This window comes from Thamnophis sirtalis, unplaced genomic scaffold (assembly GCF_051295495.1).
Source record: "Thamnophis sirtalis isolate CommonGarterSnake01/CBP01778 unplaced genomic scaffold, rThaSir2_p1.2 scaffold_3, whole genome shotgun sequence".
NCBI classification, from domain to species: Eukaryota; Metazoa; Chordata; class Lepidosauria; order Squamata; family Natricidae; genus Thamnophis; species Thamnophis sirtalis.
In genome coordinates, this window is record NW_028261383.1 from 124605688 (window position 1) to 124613397 (window position 7710).

Below are 7710 nucleotides of genomic sequence, written 5' to 3' on the forward strand. Positions count from 1 at the left end.
ATAGGAACCAACCTTGACTAGACCTTAAGACCTTAAGTTGACACACGGTTTAAAATGCACAGGACACTGGTGGGATTAAACTACCAAGAAACAGCAAACAGTGGACTCAGTTTACACATCAGCTATATCAAATCAAATAAAGCATATTATAGTTTAATGTGTCAAGGAAATGCAGGCAACTGTGGCATCATCAACATTCATGATTTTAAAAATTATAGCTTTATCTAGTCAGAAGTAGGAACTAGATTGCTGTGTTTAGAGCCAGGCTCCAAGTCTTAAAAAATGAAGACCTTATTTCTTTAAATCAATGCCTAGGATAATGATGGCTAACATTATTCTAAGGTGCCAAAATTGTGTGTGTGTGTGCGCCCACCCACTTGTGCATGCGCGAGCAACCTGCGCACAGGGAAGAATTTTTGCCCTCCCCAGGCTCTGGAGGCTTTCCTGAAGCCTGGGGATGGCGAAAAGTGGCTCAACAGCCCAACCGTAAGTTTGGGAACAAACCCAACTGGCCCAATGGCCAACTGCTTTTTGTTTGCAGATGGAGGGCCGTTGGGCCTGTTTTTCACCTTCTCTAGGCTCCGGAGACTTTCCTGAAGCCTAGGGAGGGCGAAAATGGCCTCCACCATCCCTGCGGAAGGCCAAAAGTCAGGTGAGGGCTGCCAAGGGCTGCCATAGGGGCGAATATGGCTAGGCATGTCACAGGTTCGCCATCACGGGCCTAGGAGTTGTGACTGTTTTTTTTTAATGTGATTAGTAAGTCATGGAATAACATTTTGAATACTGTGTTCTATATTTTAAACAGTATTTTCTAATGTTACTATTTCTAGTTTTGCATTACAGTAAATAATCACACTCATTGTTCTCATTCCTTCTGCGGAAATTTACAATACAAAGCACACCATCTGGCACTTGATATTTCTTCCAAGACATGAAGTATTGCTGTTTGTTCGTATTGGAAGCACCACAATTAAAATAAGGCATACTATATGACATAAAATTTAAAATACAAGATTAAAATATGTACAAATTAAATCTTGCCCAGAAACTAGCAATATTAATTGCTCTCTGTCACACTGCCATGAAGTCCTCAAGTCAACAAGCTGAATTTGCTGATTTTTCTCAGTTATGCAAAGCTGATCAGCCAATCATTATGCCCTAATGCCATAAAAACTGGAAGTTGAATTATACTCCATGAAGACACTAAAAAAGCATGAAAAGTAAAATGAGTGAACATTTAGTATTCAGTAAACATTTAGTATCAGCTGGCAACTACTATTGAGCCCAAAATTTCTGTTAAATGAGACATTTATTAAGTGAATTTTGCCCCATTTTATGACCTTTCTTGCCATAGTTGTAAGTTAATCATTAGAGTTGTTAAATTAGTAACCCAGTTAAGTAAATCTGACTTCCCCATTAAATTTGCTCATCAGAAGGTCATAAAAGCTGGTCATAAACATGAACCAATTGTCAAACATATGAATTTTAATCATGTGATTGTGGGGAATGCTGCAAAAGTTATAACTCTGAAAAATGGTCATAAGTCACATTTTTCGGTGCCGTTGTAACTTCAAAAGTCAGTAAATGAACTGTTGTAAGTTGAGGACTATCTGTATTGGCAGACTGAGTTGAATTTTATTCTGGGGGGTTACTTGTCTCACCATCTAGTTTTCCTGGTGGTTTTTCAACAAACAGCTGAAGACCTTTTTGCTTGATTAGAAAAGAGAAACCAAATTACTACCTCATTTACCTTTTTCTGACACTATAGTATGGAATTTATGATTATGTAGTGTCCAACTGGAAAGTCAAGCATTACAAAATAAATTATTATTTTCCTGCTTCCATCAATATGTAGTTTTTGTACAAACTGCCTCAGAGCAGTCATTCTGTTACCAAATTAACAATGACAATTTCAGCTTTATAAGCCATCATGATGGAAGTAAATCCTGCTGGACTGGCTGCAATAAATTACACTATATACACACCATGCTTCCCCCAAAATAGGACCTACCCCAAAAATAAGCCCTAGTTTGATTTTCAAAGTGTGCCCAATATAAGCCCTACCCCAAAAATAAGCCCTAGAAGGGGATTGGGCATGGCCAGTGCAGGAGGCGGTGCATGCGCGCTGGCCAACCGTGTCCGGCAGTAGTCGCAGTCCATGCAGCGCAGGTAACTTGATTCCCTGTCCAAGCAACAATTGGAGGTAGAGGTGCAGGGGGGGGAGGCTTGCGATCTAGATACACCATGCAGGTAGGCTGGAGAGAGGGGTGGTCTTGGGAGATTTGTCTTCACATCTCTTGGCTTTTCCTGCCTTTCCCGCCATGCCTCTCCCTCCATCTGTTGCTTGGACAGGGAATCAAGTCACCTGCACAGTGTGGGCTGAGCAGCCCCAGAGTGTGCTGACTGGGGGCTGCTGCTGGATATTATCAGTCATGCAAACTTACCGCCCCTTGTGTGCATGCTGGGGGGCAGGGCACACAGCTGGGCTGATCACCCTGAAATTGTATTTCCCCAAAAATAAGCCCTAGTGCCTATTTTGCCCCCCCCCCAATATAAGACCAGGTCTTATTTTTGGGGAAACACAGTAAGTAGTCCTTGAATTACAACAGTGCATTTAATGAGCCGAGATGGCACAGTGGTTAAATGCAGCACTGCAGGCTACTGCAGCTGACTGCATTTCTGCAGTTCGGCTGTTCACATCTCGAGGTGGGTAAAATGAGGACCCGGATTGTTGTTGGGGGCAATATGCTGACTCTGTAAACCGCTTAGAGAGGGCTGAAAGCCCTATGAAGAGGTATATAAGTCTAACTGCTATTGCTATTGCTATTACTTTTTCAATGCCATTGTAACTTTGAATGGTCACTAAATGTACTTCTGTAAGTTGAGGACTACCTGTACTGAATTAACTCATTGCCTAGATTCATGTGACTCATTGCAACTAACTATATAGCAATAGCAATAGCAATAGCAATAGCAATAGCAATAGCAGTAGACTTATATACCGCTTCATAGGCCTTTCAGGCCTCTCTAAGCGGTTTACAGAGAGTCAGCATATTGCCCCCAACAATCTGGGTCCTCATTTTACCCACCTCGGAAGGATGGAAGGCTGAGTCAACCCTGAGCCGGTGAGATTTGAACCGCTGACCTGCTGATCTAGCAGTAGCCTGCAGTGCTGCATTTAACCACTGCACCACTATAACTATATCGGCTTGTGCAATGCAATATCCTGAATTATAATCTAGCCAACCACATTTTAGTGTAGCATGTTAATTAACTCATCCTACAGCTACACAATCTTCTTGCTCCTACTTATTATAGGTATATATGTCTCTACATACGCCAAAACATCTTAGTACAGTTTAAACCAGTGTTTTCGACTTTGGCAATGGCGACTTGAAGAGGTGTGGACCTCATCTCTCAGGATTTCTCTCTCTCTCTTTTTTTTTTTAATGTTCAAATGTTTTATTTCATTTTCATTTTCATTTCATACATTCACATATATACTGTGCCTGATTCAGGCCATGTAACATTGAGCAATAAACACAACCCTCCTTGTATTCCCCAAAATACAAAACCAATATAGCGCTTCAACCCTCCATACACCCTTTCTTTCTCCCCCCTCCAACTTTCCTTTCTCCCCTCCAACATTCCCCTCTCCTACTTCTCCTCCCCCTTTAACACTCCTTTTTCCCCCTCCCTTCCATCTCACCCTCCTTCCATACCTCTCTCACTCCCTCTCTGCCCCTCCCTCTTCTTTCCCTCTGCTCCTCACTTCGGTGTATTTCTACTATTCATCGATATATTCAGAAAGAAAAAAAAAGGCAACAGTATACAAGTGCATTCATGTTGTTTTAAAAAACTGGCACAAACTATATTTCCCCCCTCCCCCCCTCCCCCCTATGACCCCACCTCCCTTCCCCCCTTCCGACTTCCCAGAGCCCGTACCCGGTATAGCTTTTTATCAAACACAGTCTAGAATGTATGAAAACCAAGTAAGTTAAGAAAAGAAAAAGAAAAAAAAAGTGATAAGGAAAAAACAGGGAAAAGAAAAAAGAATAAGAAAGAAAAGGTCAGTAAAATCTCTGCATTGAACTCAGCTTCTTACCATTACACAAACTTAAGCAGTTTACATTGTTTCTAATCTTAATTAATTATTTACCTGCAGGATTTCAAAATGTATTAAAATCAAATAAATTAACCAAATAGAACTCTTCTCTAGCTAGGGGCCTTATCTCTTTATCTAAATAGCTATCTGTCCAAACCCTTAATTTGTGCCCTTTGTGCCTCCTTCCTCTATAACACAATTTAGATACATTTCAAATTTTTCTTTTGGTTTCCTCTTCCAACTCTTTTCGTTTTTGCCTTTGTTTGTGTCTGTCTCTCTCTCTCCTCTCTCTCTCTCTCTACACACACACACACACACACACACACACACACACACACACACACACACACACACACACATATATATATATATATATATATATATATATAATATTCATCAGTACTCCTCTCATATATGCTTTACCTAGATCTACAAATTCCCTGGATATACCCTTATTCATGTTCCAAACAGTGTATTCAGATAACAATTTTTACAATCATTAATATGCTTTCCGTATCAAAATAAGCTCCCATTGGACCTCCAAGACCTTCTTGCCTACACTACACTTCCCAATCGCGTCCAAACTGGGTTGTGATCCAAGAGAACCCTCACCGCAATCTTTGTCTTCTTCACCCTAGACAATAAATCATTAGTGATTTGTATAAAAATTCAAAGTTGTCCATCAAGTCTTTTTAAATCCAATACAATATATCTTCCAAAGAGATCTGCCTCAGTTCGTTCAGCCTTAATGTCTCTTCTTCAGTATACAACTATATCATTTTTCTTTTACGTAGCATAAGTCCCAAAATATTGACCAAATTCAAGATTGATCAAATATTTTAAATCAGTTAGTTTAATATAGTTCTCTTACAGATAAGTCATATTGTTTTTGAGCTGTTTGAAATAGCAAAATATTTTCTTTCTCTTTTATAATGAATTCAGACATAACTCCTTAATCAATGGCCGATGATTATTAAGGTTGTTGCAGTCTGCCTTGTTTTCCCATTCGTCTGGTAGTCGTACAGCTAGGTCTTTGTTCTCTGGTCTCCTGCCCTTCCGGAAGGAAAAAATGATGCTTTCTGTCTTGTAGTTGTGTAATTTGTTGTTTATCTTGTCCTCGTTGTCTTTCTCCAGGTCCAGATGATTCAGGGTGTCCCACCTTCAGGGTCTTATGATAGAAATCTCGGGCTTCCCATACAGAGTTGAGACGATATTTTTGCTCACCGAATGTAATTATAATACCAAATGGCACATCCCATCTATACCGTATCTGACGGTTTCTGAGTTCTTTGACTAGAAAGGCGTAGTCTCTCCTGGCTCTTAACATTTGGGGTGGTATTTCTTTGAAGACAATCAAGTCCTGTCCGCCAATTTGTAACTTGGTATTATAAGACTCTTGTAGTATCGCATTTCTAGACTCTCTTGTAGCAAAGTATATAATTACATCTCTGGGAAGCTGTCTCTGTTTTGCCGTCCACGAGTTCTGACGATACATTTTTTCGATCTGCCAGTCAAAGTTACTTCCCGGTCTTCCCACCAGACGACTGAAGGCCTCTGAAAAAATCTGTTTCAAGTTCTCCTGTTCATTTTCACGCAGTCCCCTAACTCTTAATGCAAGCTCCATCTGTTTATAATTTATCATAACAATTTGTTTTTCTGCATTTTCAACTTTTTGTTGCATCACTTCAATTTTGGATGTCAGGTTGGTGTTGGCTTCCTCCAGAAGCTCTAGCTTATCTTCCATTCCAGCAACATACTCTGTCAATACAGTTACAAGTCCTACCATATCATCCTTTGTTTTAGCAATCCTGGTATCCAGCTTATCACATAAGTCTGTAATAAGTTGCTTCATCTCCTCTCTAAATTCTCTAAGAGTCTCAAAAAGAAATTCTTTCGTTAGCAAATCTCCAGTAGGGGGCGTAGAAGGTAAAAGTTGTGACTTTGTGCCAAATGCATGAGGTGCATTGCTAAAAGGACATCTCCCCGACTTTGATTTTGGTGCCATTATTTCTTTTAGAGTGTCCCTTTATTGACAAGGAGGCTTTGGAGCTTTTAAAAATTGATAAGAGAGAAAAGGGAATTCTTGGTAGGTCTTCAAAGAAACAAATCTAATTAGTCAGAGAATGCTATCTGGCTGTTTCTTTGATCTTTCTCTCTGTCAGTTGTGCCAGGGAATTAGAGATATACCATTATAGCAAATGCAGAAGCTACAAAATCGCCATCTTGAAAACAATTACACAAAGGAGCTTTTATAGCATTGAAGCTAGGATTTTCTCTAGAAAAAGCCGATAAAGTTCTCAGGTCCGGTCTCTGCTTGTATTAATTTCAGATAAAATAGTTTCAAAAATTGTCCTAAGGGGCGGGGGGTTTCCTTGCCTTGTGCTGCAAAAAACAGCTGAGATTTTCTGGCCGGAGGTATGACTCAGCTTTGGCCGTCTCTCCCCTTCTGTTCGCAGCAAAAAAAAAAAAAAAAAAACCCTGCAAACTTCAAAGAAAGCTCTTACCGGCTGGGTCGCTCACTGTTATCTTCTTGCCTGAAGAAACAGATATCTACTGATATTAAGTAGATAACGAACCAGAAATCTGGGGGCAGCTCACTTGAGCTGCCGGCGACGGCAAGGTCCCTCCCCGGAAGCCAGGATTTCTCAAGACAGCTTTGGTTGGTTTAAACTATAGCCAAGATGCCTTTCAGCCATATGTAAGAATTTGATTTTTTGCTAACATCTGTCAAATTTATTTTACATTTCAGTCCACATCCTTGACGCCACTTTTTATTCAGAAGTGTGCCACAATTAATGGATTGCAATGCAAGGCTATGAAGCGTTTGTTCAGAAACCCACTGTCATTCTCTGCTTTTGTCTTGTGTTCTTTCACTAAGGCAGATATATACACAAAATCTAATTCAAGACTGAATAGAAAAGCAGGCTGGAAACCAATTAACTGTAGAAAAAAGTACTCTCTTCTATTCCTCTTCACACGTAAAAGTGAAGAAGCAAAAAGATTTCTAAGGCAGGCCTAGTGCCTCCATCTCTCATAGGGCCCTATGTGAAAAGCTGAGGCGAATCATTTGCGCTCTCTACTTCTGGTGAATGAGAGCACACACGCTATCACAATAAGCTACTGCTTCAAAACTTAATCACTTTCTCTACAAATCAGGAGTACCCAAATATCCATCTTATCTGCTAGCTCTAAGTAGGTATTCTCAAATCTGGAGCAACTGCACATGAAGGCAACCTGAACCCCATCTCCAGTTCACTGTTGCAGAATGTCAAGAGCAACTGTTTATAGATGACAAGCCTTTGAATGGATATTTTGGCTTCCATGAGACACGAGATGATGTCGCTGCAGATCCCTTTTATGGGATCCCTTTTATGCAGACAATCCACTGAGAGCTGTATGCGTGAAGGTTTTCTTTTAGTCCTTCAAACTCATGCAAATGCATTTAGGAGGCTCCTTAAGTGATATGATATGGGGGCATTTTGTCTTTGACAAATACACTATATAGCTTCAACTCTTCTGGGAAGGCTGTCCACAAGGTTTAGGAGTGTTTATGGAAATTTTTGACCATTCTTCCAGAAGCGCATTTGTGAGGTCACACACTGATG